Here is a 19,911-nt window from a genome sequence, read left to right on the forward strand (position 1 = left end):
CATTGGAAATGCGAGATCCTGCTTTCATGTCAAAGTAAAAAAAAAATTGGAATATACACAGGACCAGTCAAAGGTTTGAACACACCTACTCATTCAAGTGTTTTTCTTTAGTTTTACTATTTTCTACATTGTATAATAATAGTTAAGACATCACAACTATGAAATTGTCACGACTCCTACCGGAGGTAGCTCCCCCTCCTGCTCGGGTGGCGCTCGGCGGTCGTCGTCACCGGCCTACTAGCTGCCACTGATTCCCTTTTTCCCCCTTTCCATTTATTGTTTGCACCTGTTTTTGTGTTGGGCTGATTCGCTGGGCTATTTTAGCCAGTAGGCCCGCCTGCTCTGTGTGCGGGATTATTGATCTGTGTGTTGCTTATGTACACGCTCATTGTGTTTATGGTGCTAGTGCGTGTTTTGCGCCGACTATTTTCTGTCCCCTGTGTTTGGGGCACTTTGGTTTTGTGTGCGCTCTGGATCGCTGTGGGGTGGCGTGTGTTCGCCGTTGTGTTCATTAAAAAAACACTACCCTGTATTCTTTGCTTCCTGCACCTGACTCCTCACCCACTACACCCAAGCCTTACAGAAATAACACATTGAATCATGTAGTAACCCGAAAAAGTGTAAACCAAAATATATTTTTATTTGAGTTTCTTCAAAGTAGACAACCTTTGCCTTGATGACAGCTTTGCACACTCTTGGCATTCTCTCAACCAGCTTCATGGAATGCTTTTCAATTAACAGGTGTGCCTTGTTAAAAGTTAATTTGTGGAATTTCTTTCCTTTGTAATGCCTTTGAGCCAGTCAGTTGTGTTGTGACAAGGTAGGGGTGGTATACAGAAGATGGCTCTATTTGGTAACAAACCAAGACCATATTATGGCAAGAACAGTTCAAATAAGCAAAGGGAAATGACAGGCCATCATTACTTTAAGACATGAAGATCAGTCAATCCGGAAGATTTACCTCTGTTGCAGAGGATAAGTTCATTAGAGCTAACTGCATCTCAGATTGCAGCCCAAATAAATGCTTCACAGATTTCAAGTAACAGACACAACTCAACATCAACTGTTCTGAGGAGACTACGTGAATCAGGCCTTCACGGTCAAATTGCTGCAAAAAAAACACTACTAAAGGACACGAATGAGAAGAGAAGACTTGCTTGGGCCAAGAAACACAAGCAATGGACATTAGACCGGTGGAAATAAACTCACCAAAAAAAGAACTGCGTTCATTTTATTTTCAGCAAACTTAACATGTGTAAATATTTGTATGAACATAAGATTCAACAACTGAGACAAGTTCCACAGACATGTGACTAACAGAAATGTAATAATGTGTCCCTGAACAAAGGGGGGTCAAAATCAAAAGTAACAGTCAGTATCTGGTGTGGCCACCAGCTGCATTAAGTACTGCAGTACATCTCCTCCTCATGGACTGCACCAGATTTGCCAGTTGTTGTTGTGAGATCTTACCCCACTTTTCCACCAAGGCACCTGCAAGTTCCCGGACATTTCTGGGGGGAATGGCCCTAGCCCTCACCCTCCAATCCCACAGGTCCCAGACGTGCTCAATGGGATTGAGATCCGTGCTCTTCGCTGGCCATGACAGAACACTGACATTCCTGTCTTGCAGGAAATCACGCACAGAACGAGCAGTATGGCTGGTGGCATTGTCATGCTGGAGGGTCATGTCAGGATGAGCCTGCAGCAAGGGTACCACATGAGGGAGGAGGATGTCTTCCCTGTAACGCATAGCATTGAGATTGCCTGCAATGACACCAAGCTCAGTCCGATGATGCTGTGACACATCGCCCCAGACCATGACGGAACCTCCACCTCCAAATCAATCCCGCTCCAGAGTACAGGCCTCGGTGTAACGCTCATTCCTTCGACGATAAACGCGAATCCGACCATCACCCCTGGTGAGACAAAACCGCGACTCGTCAGTGAAGAGCACTTTTTGCCAGTCCTGTCTGGTCCAGCGACGGTGGGTTTGTGCCCATAGGTGAGGACCTGCCTTACAAAAGGCCTACAAGCCCTCAGTCCATCCTCTCTCAGCCTATTGCGGACAGTCTGAGTAATGATGGAGGGATTGTGCGTTCCTGGTGTAAGTCGGGCAGTTGTTGTTGCCATCCTGTACCTATCCCGCAGGTGTGATGTTCGGATGTACCGATCCTGTGCAGGTGTTGTTACACGTGGTCTGCCACTGCGAGGACGATCAGCTGTCCGTCCTGTCTCCCTGTAGCGCTGTCTTAGGCGTCTCACAGTACGGACATTGCAATTTATTGCCCTGGCCACATCTGCTGTCCTCATGCCTCTTTGCAGCATGCCTAAGGCACGTTAACACAGATGAGCAGGGTCCCTGGGCATCTTTCTTTTGGAGTTTTTCAGAGTCAGTAGAAAGGCCTCTTTAGTGTCCTAGGTTTTCATAACTTTGACCTTAATTGCCTACCGTCTGTAAGCTGTTAGTGTCTTAATGACTGTTCCACAGGTGCATGTTCATTAATTGTTTATGGTTCATTGAACAAGCATGGGAAACTGTGTTTAAAACCTTTACAATGAAGATCTGTGAAGTTAATTTGATTTTTACGAATTATCTTTGAAAGACAGTGTCGAGAAAAAGGGATGTTTCTTTTTTTGCTGAGTTTGTCCTTTTGGTCTGATGAGTTCAAATGAGAGATTTTTGGTTCCAATCACTGTGTCTTTGTGAGACACAGAGTAGATGAATGGATGATCTCCAGAGTTAAGGAAAAGCAGCCAACAAGTGCTCAGCATATTGTGGGAACTCCTTTAACCTGTTGGGGATAGGGGGCAGTATTTGCACGGCCGGATAAAAAATGTACCCGATTTAATCTGGTTACTACTCCTGCCCAGTAACTAGAATATGCATATAATTGTTTGATTTGGATAGAAAACACCCTAAAGTTTCTAAAACTGTTTGAATGGTGTCTGTGAGTATAACAGAACTCATTTGGCACGCCAAAACCTGAGAAGATTCCAAACAGGAAGCGCTATCTCTGACTATTTCTTGGCCTTCTTGATCATCTCTAACCAAAACAGGGGATCTTTGGCATAACGTGACATTTTCTAACGCTCCCATAGGCTCTCAGAAGGCGCCAGAACGGTGAATGGTGACTTTGCAGGCCATGGCTGAAAAACAGTAGCGCATTTGGATAGTGGTCGATCTGACAACAATGAGACTGAGGCTCGTGCACGAGCCGACACCATGTTTTTATTTTTTGGTCTTTGAACGAAAACAAGGTTTCCCGGTCGGAATATTATCGCTTTTTTACGAGAAAAATCGCATAAAAATTGATTTTAAACAGCGTTTGACATGCTTCGAAGTACGGTAATGGAATATTTAGACATTTTTTGTCACGAAACGCGTCGGGCGCGTCACCCTTCTTTACCCTTCGGATAGTGTCTTGAACGCACGAACAAAACGCCACTATTTGGATATAACTATGGATTATTTGGAACCAAACCAACGTTTGTTATTGAAGTAGAAGGCCTGGGAGTGCATTCTGACGAAGAACAGCAAAGGTAATCCAATTTTTCTAATAGTAAATCTGAGTTTGGTGAGGGCTAAACTTGGTGGGTGTCAAAATAGCTAGCCTGTGATGGCCGGGCTATCTACTCAGAATATTGCAAAATGTGCTTTCACCGAAAAGCTATTTTAAAATCGGACATAGCGATTGCATAAAGGAGTTATGTATCTATAATTCTTAAAATAATTGTTATATTTTCTGTGAACGTTTATCGTGAGTAATTTAGTAAATTCACCGGAAGTGTTCGGTGGGAATGCTAGTCACATGCTAGTCACATGCTTAATGTAAAAAGCTGTTTTTGATATAAATATGAACTTGATTGAACAAAACATGCATGTATTGTATAACATAATGTCCTAGGAGTGTCATCTGATGAAGATCATCAAAGGTTAGTGCTGCATTTAGCTATGGTTTTGGTTTTTGTGACATTATATGCTAGCTTGAAAAATGGGTGTCTGATTATTTCTGGCTGGGTACTCTGCTGACATAATCTAATGTTTTGCTTTAGTTGTAAAGCCTTTTTGAAATCGGACAGTGTGGCTAGACTAATGAGAGTCTTGTCTTTAAAATGGTGTAAAATAGTCATATTTTTGAGAAATTGAAGTAATAGCATTTCTAAGGTATTTGAATATCGCGCCACGGGATTGCACTGGCTGTTGAGTAGGTGGGACGCAAGCATGAAGATGGTTGGGAAAATGCCATGAGTGTACAAAGCTGTCATCAAGGCAAAGGGTGGCTATTTCAAGAATCTCAAATATAGAATATATTTTCACACTTTTTTGGTTACTACATGATTCCATATGTGTTATTTCATTGTTTTGATGTCTTCACTAGTCTATTCTACAATGTAGAAAATAGTAAAAATAAAGAAAAACTCTTGAATGAGTAGGTGTGTACAAACTTTTGACTGGTACTGTATGCAAACGAAATATTTCTGTATTTCATTTTCAATACATTTGCAAAAAAATAAACATGTTTCACTTTGTCATTATGGGGTGTTGTGTGTAGATGGGTGAGAATTTTTTTTTGGAATCCATTTTGAAATCAGGCTGTAACACAACAAAATGTGGAATAAGTCAAGGGGTATGAATACTTGAAGGCACTGTAATTACCAGAACATATGTGACCCGAGTCAGGAAACTAGGTGTATGTCGCAAGTCGCAACTTCACAGGAGAGCCGTGAAGTCGTTATCAAGAATGGCGCCGACAAAGAGGGTCGCCTCGCTTCTAGTCTATAGGAAACTATGCAGTATTTAGTTTTTTATATATTATTTCTTACAATGTTAGGCCAGAAAATCTTAAGTGTTATTACATACAGCTGGGAAGAACTATTGGATATCAGGGCGACGTCATCTTACCAGCACTACGACCAGGAATACGACTTTCCAAAAGCGGATCCTTTGTTTGAACCACCCAAGGCATTCTAATTGTTTCCAGAGGCTGACCCAAAACAACGTCGCCACAGTAGAGGTAGACGGAGTGGCCTTCTGGTCTCAGACTTCGGAGGCATGCACACCACCCACCGCTTCCGAGTATTTTACTCGCTAATGTCCAGTGTCTAGATAAAAAGGTAGACGAAATTGGGGCTAGGGTTGCTTTCCAGAGAGACATCCTGGATTGGAACATACTCTGTTTCACGGTTATCTGGAGACATGCTGTCGGAGTCGGTACAGCCACCAGGATTCTTTGTGCGTCGCGCCGACAGGAATAAACATCTCTCAGGGAAGAAGAAAGGTGGGGGTCTATGTTTCATGATTAACGACTCATGGTGTAATTGTAACAACACCGGACCTAGAATTCCTCACAATCAAATGCAGCCGTATTATCTTCCAAGAGAATTCTGGTTGGTTTTTGTCACTGCGGTGAGGAATATATATAAAAAAAAAAAAATGAAATCCCAGTCCCCGCAGGAGGTCTTTTGCCTTTTGGCAGGCCATCATTGCAAATAAGAATTTGTTCTTAACTGACTTGCCTTGTTAAATAAAGGTTAAATACATAAATAAAGCTACATTACCTAATGTTTTTCTTAAAGTTAATCTGGCATTTTACCGGAGAATAGTAAGCTGGCTACACAGAGAAATGTACCGTAGGAAAGTAGCTGCACATCAGTCAGAGTGCTGTCTGCAGATAGAATACTGTATGTGAATTCTCATCCGAGTGGAGAAGTGCAACTGAAGCAGAAAAGTCTAATGTCGAGCAGAAATTACAATAAGAAGCATTTTAGATCTGCTTTTATAAAACGCAGCAAGATACTTTGTGTCGTCTTTTTTATCTGCGTGAAAAACACAGAATTCTGCATTAACGCAACCCCTAAGTTTAACTTGCTAGTTATCTAAGTAAGTGGCTGAATTAATAAGGTGACGGGACATCACATTGTGTTCGTTGTCTGCTGTGTTTGAGAAGTCAAAGCCCTTTGGATGAGTTATCTGTACAGCTGCCACTGTTAACTAACATTTTTTCTCTTTGCCGTTCTCAACCCGTCTGCTCCTTCCATATATTCTCAGATCAGATCAGGCAGGCATGTTGCCCTAGCGACTCCAGACTCCACACAGACACAGCATGTGCACATGCTGCTCCAGTGCCAGCACTATTTTTCCTTCAGACAAGCATGCGTCAAAACTTTGTTCATTTGCAAAATGTCTCTCGTTCACATTCACTTGTAAATGTCCAAACTCACAAAAATGACATTCGGTAGCTCCTACCTATATATGAATAACTTTATGAGCTGGATTGCCTGCCTTTGAGAATCTATGTTCCAGCGCCGACAGAGATGGCCGCCTTGCTTCGCGTTCCTAGGAAACTATGCAGTATTTGGTTTTTTAATGTATTATTTATTACATTGTTACCCCAGGAAATCCTAAGTTTTATTACATATAGCCGGGAGGAACTATTGGATATAAGAGCAACGTCAACCTACCAACATTACGACCAGGAATAAGACTTTCCCGAGGCGGATCCTCTGTTTGGTCAACCACCCAGGGCAATGGATCGGATCCCGGCCTGCGACACAAAACAACGGCGCAAGGGGCAGACGGAGCAGTCTTCTGGTCAGGCTCCGTAGACAGGCACATCGCGCACCGCTTCCGAGTATACTACTCGCCAATGTACAGTCTCTTGACAACAAGGTAGACAAAATCCGAGCAAGGGTTGCCTTCCAGGGAGACATCAGAGATGGTAACGTTCTTTGTTTCATGGAAACATGGCTCACTCGGGATATGTTATCAGAGTCGGTACAGCCACCTGGTTTCTTCACGGATCACGCCGACAGAAACAAACATCTCTCTGGTAAGAAGAAGGACAGGGGTGTATGCCTTATGATTAACGAGACATGGTGTGACCATAACAACATACAGGAACTCAAGTCCTTTTGTTCACCTGACCTAGAATTCCTTACAATCAAATGCCGTCCGCATTATCTACCAAGAGAATTCTCTTCAATTATAATCACAGTCGTGTATATCCCCCCAAAGCAGACACATCGACGGCCCTGAAAGAACTTCATTGGATTCTATGTAAACTGGAAACCACATATCCTGAGGCTGCATTTATTGTAGCTGGGGATTTTAACAAGGCTAATCTGAAAACAAGGCTCCCTAAATTTTATCAGCATATCGAATGTGCGACCCGGGCTGGTAAAACCCTGGATCATTGCTACTCTAACTTCCACGACGCATACAAAGCCCTCCCCCGCCCTCCTTTCAGAAAATCTGACCACGACTCCATTTTGTTGCTCAGACAGAAACTAAAACAGGAAACAACCATGCTCAGGTCTGTTCAACGCTGGTCCGACCAATCGGATTCCACGCTTCAAGATTGCTTCGATCACGTGGACTGGGATATGTTCCGCATAGCGTCGGACAATAACATTGATGAATACGCTGATTCAGTGAGCGAGTTTATTAGCAAGTGTATCGGTGATGTTGTACCCACAGCAACTATTAAAACCTTCCCCAACCAGAAACCGTGGATTGATGGCAGCATTCGCGCAAAACTGAAAGCACAAACCACTGCTTTTAATCAGGGCAAGGTGACCGGAAGCATGACCGAATACAAACAGTGTAGCTATTCCCTCCGCAAGGCAATCAAACAAGCTAAGCGTCAATATAGAGACAAAGTAGAGTCGCAATTCAACGGCTCAGACACGAGAGGTATGTGGCAGGGTCTACAGTCAATCACGGACTAAAAAAAGAAAACCAGCCCCGTCGTGGACCACGATGTCTTGCTCCCAGACAAACTAAATAACTTCTTTGCTCGCTTTGAGGACAATACAGTGCAACCGACACAGCCCGCTAACAAAACCTGCGAGCTCCCCTTCACTGCAGTCAACGTGAGTAAAACATTTAAACGTGTTAACCCTCGCAAGGCTGCCGGCCCAGACGGCATCCCTAGCAGCGTCCTCAGAGCATGCGCAGACCAGCTGGCTGGGGTGTTTATGGACATATTCAATCAATCCTTATCCCAGTCTGCTGTTCCCACATGCTTCAAGAGGGCCACCATTGTTCCTGTTCCCAAGAAAGCTAAGGTAACTGAGCTAAATGACTATCGCCCCGTAGCATTCACTTCCGTCATCATGAAGTGCTTTGAGAGACTAGTCAAGGACCATATCACCTCCACCCTACCTGACACCCTAGACCGGGGGTCGGCAACCCGCGTATTGCAAACAAACCGGCGGGTGTGTCATGGGCCATGGATCCCAAAGGGAAAAAGAGAAAGATAGCTGAGGAGAACAGAGGATTCCACAGTTCTTGGACCGAATCATTTGCTTTCATTGCCAATGCGGAAGGATTGCCTGCATGTTTGCTTTGTAATGAGAAGTTGTGAAATAACAAAAAGAGTAACGTGGAAAGACATTTCCATTCTTCCTGACAGTTATAGGAACATGAAGAAATATGCATTTGGAGTATTATCCATCTTTGGATCAACATACCTGTGCGAGCAGATATTCTCAAACATGAACTACATAAAATCCAAATACCGCACCCGCCTCACAGATGAGAGCTTGCAGTCCTGCGTGAAGATTAAAGTTACATCTTACATGCCCGATGTTGAGAAGCTGTCCAGTGATGTCCGAAAACAGAAGTCACATTAAACAGGTAAGAACACAATCCTGGCATAGGCACATATTTAGTAACAAAGTGGCTGTTTTCATAAAGTGATTTCTGATTTTTGTCAGTATATATTTGGAATGACACATAGGGATATTATTGTGTTTTGTTGCTCAGGTCCGAGGATGGCTGCATTGTATTGTGCGTGTCAAAAGAGAAGAGGGTGCTGCTGCATTTTACCCTTGCACATTTGCAGAAAACTAAAGAAAAGAGGATAATGCACAGAAATCGAACTTAAACTGTATTATTAAAATTGTATATACTTTACCTTTTCAAAAGGCTGCTGTTTTATTGCACTCTGTCTGTTGCCCAGATAAGGGGGAAAAGAGAAGAGGATTGTATGGTATTATTGAGGATTGAAAAGGACTGCATTTTATTTCCATGGGGAGGTCTGAAATTACAGGAGGCCTATTATGCACGTTGCACATTTTGTTGTTGTTTTTTCGAATCCTAAAATAAAAATGACATCAAAAATCTGATTTCTGTATTGTATTTCTATAATTTCATCAATGCAACGAAACATAATACATTAATATTATAATGGAAGTTAAACTTAAAGCACCATCGTACAGCAGAGTAGTCACATGGTGCGTCATTCTCTCCAGGATGCGCTGCCGGTAAAATAAATGTTTAATCATGAATGCTCATTATGTATTTGTAGCCTACTTATCATTTTGATAGTAGGCTAATATAGCTAATATAGACACTTACAGCATGTGTTGCCTTCATTATAAGGCTTATATAAGGCTTTTAATTTTTTGCGGCTCCAGACAGATTTGTTTTTTGGGTCCAATATGGCTCTTTCAACATTTTGGGTTGCTGACCCATGCCCTAGACCCACTCCAATTTGCTTACCGCCCCAATAGGTCCACAGACGACGCAATCGCAATCACACTGCACACTGCCCTAACCCATCTGGACAAGAGGAATACCTATGTAAGAATGCTGTTCATCGATTACAGAATTAAAGCATTTAACACCATAGTACCCTCCAAACTCGTCATTAAGCTCGACACCCTGGGTCTCGACCCCGCCCTGTGCAACTGGGTCATGGACATCCTGACGGGCCGCCCCCAGGTGGTGAGGGTAGGAAACAACATCTCCACCCTCTGATCCTCAACACTACAGCCCTCTCCTGTACTCCCTGTTCACCCATGACTGCGTTGCCATACACGCCTCCAACTCAATCATCAAGTTTGCAGATGACGCTACATTGGTAGGCTTGATACCAACAACAACGAGACGGCCTACAGGGAGGAGGGGAGGGCCCTCGGAGTGTGGTGTCAGGAAAATAACCTCACACTCAATGTCAACAAAACAAGTGAGATGATCGTGGACTTCAGGAAACAGCAGAGGGAGCAGCCCCCTATCCACATCGACGGGACAGTAGTGGAGAAGGTGGAAAGTTTTAAGTTTCTTAGTGTACACATCAAGGACAAACTGAAATGGTCCACCCACACACACAGCGTGGTGAAGAAGGCGCAGCAGAGCCTCTTCAACCTCAGGAGGCTGAAGAAATTTGGCTTGTCACCAAAAACACTCACAAACTTTTACAGATGCACAATCGAGAGCATCCTGTTGGGCTGTATCACCGCCAGGTATGGCAACTGCTCCGCCCATAACTGTAAGGCTCTCCAGAGGGTAGTGAGGTCTGCACAACGCATCACCGGGGGCAAACTACCTGCCCTCCAGGACACCTACACCACCCGATGTCACAGGAAGTCCAAAAAGCTCATCAAGGACAACAACCACCCAAGCCACTGCCTGTTCACCCCACTATCATCCAGAAGGCGAGGTCAGTACAGGTGCATCAAAGCTGGGACCGAGAGACTGAAAAACAGCTTCTATCTCAAGGCCATCAGACTGTTAAACAGCCATCACTAACATTGACATAACATAACATCACTCAAATCTCTAGCCACTTTAATAATAAAAAATTGGATGTAATAAATGTATCACTAGTGACTTTAAGCAGTGCCACTTCATATAATGTTTACATACCCTACATTACTCATCTCATACAGTGGGGGAAAAAAGTATTTGATCCCCTGCTGATTCTGTACGTTTGCCCACTGACAAAGAAATGATCAGTCTAGGTTTATTTGAACTGTGAGAGACAGAATAAAAAAATCCAGAAAAACGCATGTCAAAAATGTTATACATTGATTTGCATTTTAATGAGGGAAATAAGTATGTGACCCCTCTGCAAAACATGACTTAGTACTTGGTGGCAAAACCCTTGCTGGCAATCACAGAGGTCAGATGTTTCTTGTAGTTGGCCACCAGGTTTGCACACATCTCAGGAGGGATTTTGTCCCACTCCTCTTTGCAGATCTTCTCCAAGTCATTAAGGTTTCGAGGCTGACGTTTGGCAACTGGAACCTTCAGCTCCCTCCACAGAATTTATATGGGATTAAGGTCTCGAGACTGGCTAGGCCACTCCTGGACCTTAATGTGCTTCTTCTTGGGCCACTCCTTTGTTGCCTTGGCCGTGTGTTTTGGGTCATTGTCATGCTGAAATACCCATCCACAACCCATGTTCAATGCCCTGGCTGAGGGAAGGAGGTTCTCACCCAGGATTTGACAGTACATGGCTCCGTCCATTGTCCCTTTGATGGGATGAAATTGTCCTGTCCCCTTAGCAGAAAAACACCCACAAAGCATAATGTTTCCACCTCCATGTTTGACGGTGGGGATGGTGTTCTTGGGGTCATAGGCAGTATTCCTCCTCCTCCAAACACGGCGAGTTGAGTTGATGCCAAAGAGCTCCATTTTGGTCTCATCTGACCACAACACTCACCCAGTTGTCCTCTGAATCATTCAGATGTTCATTGGCAAACTTCAGACGGGCATGTATATGTGCTTTCTTGAGCAGGGGGACCTTGTGGGCGCTGCTGGATTTCAGTCCTTCATGGCGTAGTGTGTTACCAATTGTTTTCTTGGTGACTATGGTCCCAGCTGCCTTGACATCATTGACAAGATCCTCCCGTGCAGTTCTGGGCTGATTCCTCACCGTTCTCATGATCATTGCAACTCCACGAGGTGAGATCTTGCGTGGAGCCCCAGGCCGAGGGAGATTGACAGTTCTTTTGTGTTTCTTCCATTTGCGAATAATCGCACCAACTGTTGTCACCTTCTCACCAAGCTGCTTGGTGATGGTCTTGTAGACCATTCCAGCCTTGTGTAGGTCTACAATCTTGTTCCTGACATCCTTGGAGAGCTCTTTGGTCTTGGCCATGGTGGAGAGTTTGGAATCTGATTGATTGATTGCTTCTGTGGACAGGTGTCTTTTATACAGGTAACAATCTGAGATTAGGAGCACTCCCTTTAACCCTTTCACACGTACCATCACACGGGGTGTGATCGTTCTACAGTGGTCCCTGAAGCATACGATCACACCCCGTGTGATTAGAACACTAATCTAGAACGCTCGTTTAGAACGGCCAGTTTCGAATGACGCAACAATCAACATTTGAGCTGGCCACACTTTTTTCAGAAAATATTTACACAAACAGTCCTTACGTAAACTATACCATGAATTAGCTAATAGCAATTACTATGTAAAATTAATCACATCACGGGTGAGCTCACCGTTGATCAAAATAATTGAGTAAAGCACTTTCTAGAAATTGAAAGTAATCAGACGATTAGTTTCAGCGCGCAGCTGGCCACACTTTTTTCAGAAACTATTTACACAAACACAGTCCTTACAAAGTTATGTCCAGAATGTGAGCAGTTTATTTTTGGATGCAATGTTCAGATATTCACAGAAGTATCTATAGCATAACACAATCATCCTAACCGGAAAAATGTAGGCTACATTTGTCCTAGCGCTAACTGAGGAAAGATTGACGCAACACAAGCGGTCATATTTTCTAACTCTCGGCTGACATAAACTACACTATGAATTAGCTAATAGCAATTACTATGTACAATTAATCACGTCACGGGTGAGCTCACCGTTGATCAAAATAATTGAGTAAAACACTTTCTAGAAATCGAAAGTAATCTGACGATTAGTTTCAGTGCGCAGCCATGCTTTTTTACCTCACAGAAACCGAAGATAATAAGAGAAGACAAGATGAGTTGTTGAAGGGGTGTGGTCTACCATCATTCACATCCCACATTCACTTCCTGAAGTTCTCAAAAAATGAGTGAACCCTTACTCACCTCATTTTGTTATAGCATCTTTGGTCCGACAGACGATCAAGTGAAACCCAGAATGCATTGTATGTCAACAAACATGGCTCCATACACAAAGCTGGAATTAGCTTAGCTCATCATAATCAGTACAACCTTCAAAACATTATTTTACACACATACTATGCGCCCTTTACAATTTATGCAAAAATCGGAACGCATGATTTATCACGGGTAATTGAAAAACGTAAATAAAATAGTAAATATATCAATAATACCACACAAAACATTTTCTGATAGTGATTTATTGATACAAATTGCGCATTTAGGCAGTCAATCACGGTAACCTCTCACTCCCACTCTGAGCCATTCAGTGTTGTTGTTTATGTAACAATCACATCCTGGAATGGAGAGAACGTTCGAACATCACGTGCATAAAAAAACTCACGCTGGGGCGACCGTTAGAGATATTTGGAACTAACGCGTGAAAGGGTTAAGAGTGTGGTCCTAATCTCAGCTCATTACCTGTATAAAAGACACCTGGGAGCCAGAAATCTTTCTGAATGAGAGGGGGTCAAATACTTATTTCTCTCATTAAAATGCAAATCAATTTATAACATTTTTGACATGCGTTTTTCTGGATTTTTTTTATTGTTATTCTGTCTCTCATTGTTCAAATAAACCTACCATTAAAATTATAGACTGATCATTTCTTTGTCAGTGGGCAAATGTACAAAATCAGCAGGAGATCAAATACTTTTTTCCCTCACTGTATGTATTTACTGTACTCTATACCATTTACTGCATCTCGCCTATGCCGTTCGCCATCGCTCATCCATATATTTTTATGTACATATTCTTATTCTTTCCTTTACACTTGTGTGTATATAAGGTAGTTGTTGTGAAATTGTTAGATTACTTGTTAGATATTACTGCATGGTCGGAACTAGAAGCACAAGCATTTCGCTACACTCGCATTAACATCTGCTAACCATGTGTGTGTGACCAATAAAATTTGATTTTATTTGTAATCGTTTATTTCATTACCGCTTGTTACCATATTTAGCTAGCAGCCTACATGCAAATTCGCTATTACTTGTGCTAATTTTGTTAGCAGTCTGGTACAAGACGCCCAATGGGCCTTTTGCGGGGTTTTTTGGAGCCACTGTGTGTACTAAGCTGGCAATACCGTAAATGTGCCCCTTCGAGGAGAAGAACAAATGTGAACCCCTCCCCACTCTCTAGTTTTAACACTTTCAATTGCCGCCTCCATTTTCCCGTTATCTGAGGGCGGATAGGTGTTTCCAATGCAAGTGATTGGTTGGTGGAATTGAAGAAGAAAAGTTACATGCTTAAATCCTGTTGATTCCCGATTTTGCGCCAGACACTGTTTGAAGAAACAAAATCAACTGTCCAATTTTTTCACACCCAACTCGAAGCCACAAGATGCACAATGTTTGCTACTCTCTGCCTCTCAGAAACACAGACACGGCCTCTCAATCAGGAACAAATAGCCAGCCTACGATTCTGAAGGCTTTTGTATCGCTGAAGCAAAGGGGATATAAAAGTTTAAAACATACGTGGGTCTGTTTGGAATCTGCAGGTCAGCAGTGATAGATAGACAGGGGGGGTCCATCAGCTTCCAGCTGTGAAGCGTATATACACCATTTGGTCCCCCTTTTCTCTAGCCACTTGAATAAATAGGGGGGCTAGCTGACAAATTGGGTAGGGTAGTGAACTTCCTGAGACAATAGGTAAAGGGACGCCAAGAGAAAGAAAAATTGCTTGTCTTCACCGCCGAGGCATCAGTTCAGTTGTCAGAAAGGGAGTGAGGACCATGAAGACTGAATGCCTCCATGAAGACACACTCTCCCCTTCCCTTCATATCATGCTGGTCCCATTTTTTTCATTTCAGGGAAGGGGGGTTAAAGTTTAATCTAAGACGATCGCCATTGAGGTTCGTATTGAGCATCAATAGCATATCTGGCGCCCAGGCCCATAATTATATGATAGAAATAGATGATGGAAGTGTTAAAAGGATTCCTTTCACTCAAACTGCCTCCTTTCAACAATAGGCACAATTTCACAGCGTGGAACTCTTCATTTCCGCTACGAGCCAGACTGCCTTGTGTGAGGCACTAGATTAAATACGTCATCGTTGCAGGGCAAACAGGGGCGCTGAGAAGGACCCCCCAAGTTTAATCAATGAAAGTAAATTAGCGCAATTGTGCGCAGAGGATTTTGGCATAATCACTTTTCCGTCAAGTTCGTCGGCAGGTAGCCTAGTGGTTAGAGCGTTGGACTAGTAACCGAAAGGTTGCAAGATTCAATCCCCGAGCTGACAAGGTACAAATCTGTCGTTCTGCCCCTGAACAAGGCAGTTAACCCACTGTTCCCAGGCCGTCATTGAAAATAAGAATTTGTTCTTAACTGAAATTTGTTCTTAACTGACTTGCCTAGTTAAATAAAGGTAAAATAAAAATATGATTGCTCTATGGAATTACAGATGATTCCGATTACAGTTAACGCAACAAAAGCATCTTCTTTTATTTGAAATTACACTTATATTACATCTAGAATGAATGAGTGAAAAATATCACTCAATTTCTCACTCAGCAACTTTGTCTTGCATTTACAACTCCTAAAAACTTGTGACTCCCCTCCAGTTATTATTATTCCACACTTCAGCAGAGAGATAGTGGAAGAGATAGCATGAGTACAGCTCCCTGTTTGGGTGCTGGGAGGGAGTGGGGTTATCCACATTTTGACAAGAGGTGAGGGGGTCATAGGGTCCCTTGCTTCCCCTGAGGAGCCTCCACTGGCGGGTTTGCCTGGGTGAGTGATGGAGGTCAGATGAAGGTAGGGTACGAGCTGTAAGGGTGCATCAGGTGGCTCCAACCCTCCCACGCATGTGTACTCACAGAGACGTTAAATTCGTCCCTTGTCAAAAAGTCATTGGGGGAACATTCAGAACACTCAAGCCGTCCATAAAGTGATGAGTCATGTCGCGGTGGGGGAGATGACGTCAAACAGTCCTCAGTCGGCCCCCTGCGTTAAATATGCTTCAAGTCATCAAGTCCAAGCCCAGCATTATTCCATTTTGCATACTAATTCAACTTTTTGTGCACATTATGTTCAATCTTTGACACAGCACTTTCAGCATCAAACTCTCAATTTCACCATCAAAACAGATTTTATTTGTAACTTTTTTCTTGCGGAACTGTAACGCCCTGGCCATAGAGAGGGGTTTTTTGTTCTTTATTTTGGTTAGACCAGGGTGTTACATTGGGTGGGCATTCTATGTTCTGTTTCTATGTGTTTGTATTTCTTTGTTTTGGGCCGTGTGTGGCTCCCAAATCAGGCACAGCTGAAGTTCGTTGCTGTTGATTGAGAGTCACACATAAGTGCAATTTTTTCCGTTGGGGTTTTTGTGGGTAATTTTTTTTGTTCGTGTTATTGTGTTTAATGTTACAGGACTGTTTTGGTTGTCTGTTTATTGTTTTGTATTGTATAGTGTCCGTTTTCTCAATTAAATATGACGAACACTAACTCCGCTGCGTTTTGGTCCGCTCTCTCTAAAGGCAAACGTTACAGGAACATATTAGTCTGGGCATTTTTCAACACCAGAATAGTCTTTTGCAGCCATTTAAAAAATGGGACACAGTCATAGTAGTTGATTCTGAACCCCTTCAGAACCCATAAATATCCATGAATGTCAGGCAGCCCAAAGTGATTACATTGTCTCACTTGGGCCAGGGAGAGGAAAGTGAGTCCTCTGTGTGTGTACACACACACACACACACAGAGAATTCTCAGCCCTCCGTTTCCCTTGTGTTAAGCGAGATATAACAGCTGAAAAGGCTGCAATCAATCTTCATCCTGGGTGGCATGTGCTATAGTTTAGCTTGGTGTTAAGGAAGGTTGTGTCTTCTCTCTCCTGCTCTGTACAGGGTGGGAGATGAAGTAATTGACATCTACGTTAATGAAGTGCATCCACCTCTCCCCAAAGATGGAAGAGACTTCATTATGCAGCCTAGGACCACACACACACTAATTCACACACAAGTACACAAACAGTACTAGGAAACAGTCACGTGGCACACCACCAACTCTCTCACACAAAACACATAAGGCCAAGACACTATGGTTGGGCGATGTCAACCTTTGTCCTATGGTGATTATGTACCCATAAAACATTGTGATATACAATGATATTGCCTATTGGCCAACCAAAAATATGTAATTATTTTTATGGTGATAAGATCGAACGCAACTCAACGAATCTTGATGAAAGATAACGTAGTTGAAAGCCTGGGCAGAGGAAAAAGAGCAGGCAAATCTTTTCTAATATTCCTTTCTGGTGGAGGAGCTTCAGCATGGAGCACGCGTGTGTGCGTGTGCATGTGTATGTGTGAGAGTCGGACAGCGTGGCGCGCCGTGAGAGAGCAGTGATGAGGAACGGGATGTCTTATTGTAGTGACATAGAAGCTGGATAGAAGCGGTCTACTGTCTTCAGAACTGGATAAGATTTGGTTTATTTGCCTTATTAAATAATAGAAAAATAAAAAATATTGTTTGTTCAAACTTTCACAAAGCTGTGATTGAGAATAACCTATGCCTAGGCTATAGACTTCCATTCTTATTATATTTGAAAGCCACAACGACAACCCCTTTGTAAGCTAGAGTATTTGGGAAATAAGCAACTGTTCATCACTTTAACTTGTCTTAAAGCTTTTATAATAGGCCAGTAGGAGGAATAAGGATATGTTATTGGCCATTTGGCTTTCAACCTTGCTTAGAGCGATTTTCTTGGCCTGCATGGATCATTTCTCTCTTAATACACTTAAACTTGATTGAACTTGTCATTCTAATGTTGTGTAGAATATTGATCTTGTTTTTTCTCTCTCAATATTATTCTCCTGGCTACCTTATGTTTTTAGGGTGATCAGGAGAAAGCCATGCATAAAACGATGAAGTTTCATATTCATATAGCCTATCGAATAGAGAGAGAAGGTAATAAAGGCTACATTTTTAAAACAGCTAAAAAAGATAGTTGACTGTCCTTATTAAAAAATTAATAGGTTTAAGCTATGAATCCCATGAGAGAGAGAATATTTTCTGTCTGGAAATGTTTGATCTGCTTTGGTGTGGAATTCCCCGATTCTGTCTGGCCTACATTCCTCTCTTGCGTTCTGTATCACATATTTATTGAAATAGGCCATAGCAAATTGGAATAGGCAAATTACTCAGAAAGTCACTTGTGTGCTGCCATAATGTGCATTGCGAGACTCCGTTCTTTTCTGCTTGGCGCCAGTAAAGTTCAAATGGGCTAAACCAGGGATGGGCAACTGGTGGGCCTAAAGCGAGATCAACACCGCCCCCCCCAACAATTTGTATGTATATATATACAGTGAGGGAAAAAAGTATTTGATCCCCTGCTGATTTTGTACGTTTTCCCACTGACAAAGAAATTATCAGTCTATAATTTTAATGGTAGGTTTATTTGAACAGTGAGAGACGGAATAACAAAAATAAATCCAGAAAAACGCATGTCAAAAATGTTATAAATTGATTTGCATTTTAATGAGGGAAATAAGTATTTGACCCCCTCTCAATCTGAAAGATTTCTGGCTCCCAGGTGTCTTTTATACAGGTAACGAGCTGAGATTAGGAGCACAATCTTAAAGGGAGTGCTCCTAATCTCAGTATGTTACTTGTATAAAAGACACCTGTCTACAGAAGCAATCAATCAATCAGATTCCAAACTCTCCACCATGGCCAAGACCAAAGAGCTCTCCAAGGATGTCAGGGACAAGATTGTAGACCTACACAAGGCTGGAATGGGCTACAAGACCATCGCCAAGCAGCTTGGTGAGAAGGTGACAACAGTTGGTGCGATTATTCGCAAATGGAAGAAACACAAAAGAACTGTCAATCTCCCTCGGCCTGGGGCTCCCTGCAAGGTCTCACCTCGTGGAGTTGCAATGATCATGAAAACGGTGAGGAATCAGCCCAGAACTACACGGGAGGATCTTGTTAATGATCTCAAGGCAGCTGGGACCATAGTCACCAAGAAAACAATTGGTAACACACTACGCCGTGAAGGACTGAAATCCTGCAGCGCCTGCAAGGTCCCCCTGCTCAAGAAAGCACATATACATGCCCGTCTGAAGTTTGCCAATGAACATCTGAATGATTCAGAGGACAACTGGGTGAAAGTGTTTGTCAGATGAGACCAAAATGGAGCTCTTTGGCATCAACTCAACTCGCCGTGTTTGGAGGAGGGAGGAATACTGCCTATGACCCCAAGAACACCATCCCCACCGTCGAACATGGAGGTGGAAACATTATGCTTTGGGGGTGTTTTTCTGCTAAGGGGACAGGACAACTTCACCGCATCAAAGGGATGATGGACTGTCAAATCTTGGGTGAGAACCTCCTTCCCTTAGCCAGGGCATTGAAAATGGGTCGTGGATGGGTATTCCAGCATGACAATGACCCAAAACACACGACCAAGGCAACAAAAGAGTGGCTCAAGAAGAAGCACATTAAGGTCCTGGAGTGGCCTAGCCAGTCTCCAGACCTTAATCCCATAGAAAATCTGTGGAGGGAGCTGAAGGTTCGAGTTGCCAAACGTCAGCCTCGAAACCTTAATGACTTGGAGAAGATCTGCAAAGAGGAGTGGGACAAAATCCCTCCTGAGATGTGTGCAAACCTCGTGGCCAACTACAAGAAACGTATGACCTCTGTGATTGCCAACAAGGGTTTTGCCACCAAGTACTAAGTCATGTTTTGCAGAGGGGTCAAATACTTATTTCCCTCATTAAAATGCATATCAATTTATAACATATTTTGGCATGCGTTTTTCTGGATTTTTTTGTTGTTATTCTGTCTCTCACTGTTCAAATAAACCTACCATTAAAATTATAGACTGATAATTTCGTTGTCAGTGGGCAAACGTACAAAATCAGCAGGGGATCAAATACTTTTTTCCCTCACTGTATGTGCAGTGCCAGTCAAAAGTTTGGACACTCCTTCCATTCAACAGTTTTTATTTATTTGTACTATTTTTTACATTGTAGAATTATAGTGAAGACATCACAACTATGAAATAACACATA

The 19,911-nt window shown here is 42.8% G+C and overlaps 1 protein-coding gene across 2 annotated transcripts in view; it reads right to left on the minus strand.

Annotated features, from left to right (window-relative positions):
• The window catches only part of LOC115168970 (agrin), a 404,724-nt gene that overhangs the window by 285,536 nt on the left and 99,277 nt on the right, over nt 1-19,911 (minus strand). The window lies entirely within an intron of this gene.

The sequence above is a fragment of the Salmo trutta genome, chromosome 30 (assembly GCF_901001165.1).
Source record: "Salmo trutta chromosome 30, fSalTru1.1, whole genome shotgun sequence".
Taxonomy (NCBI): domain Eukaryota; kingdom Metazoa; phylum Chordata; class Actinopteri; order Salmoniformes; family Salmonidae; genus Salmo; species Salmo trutta.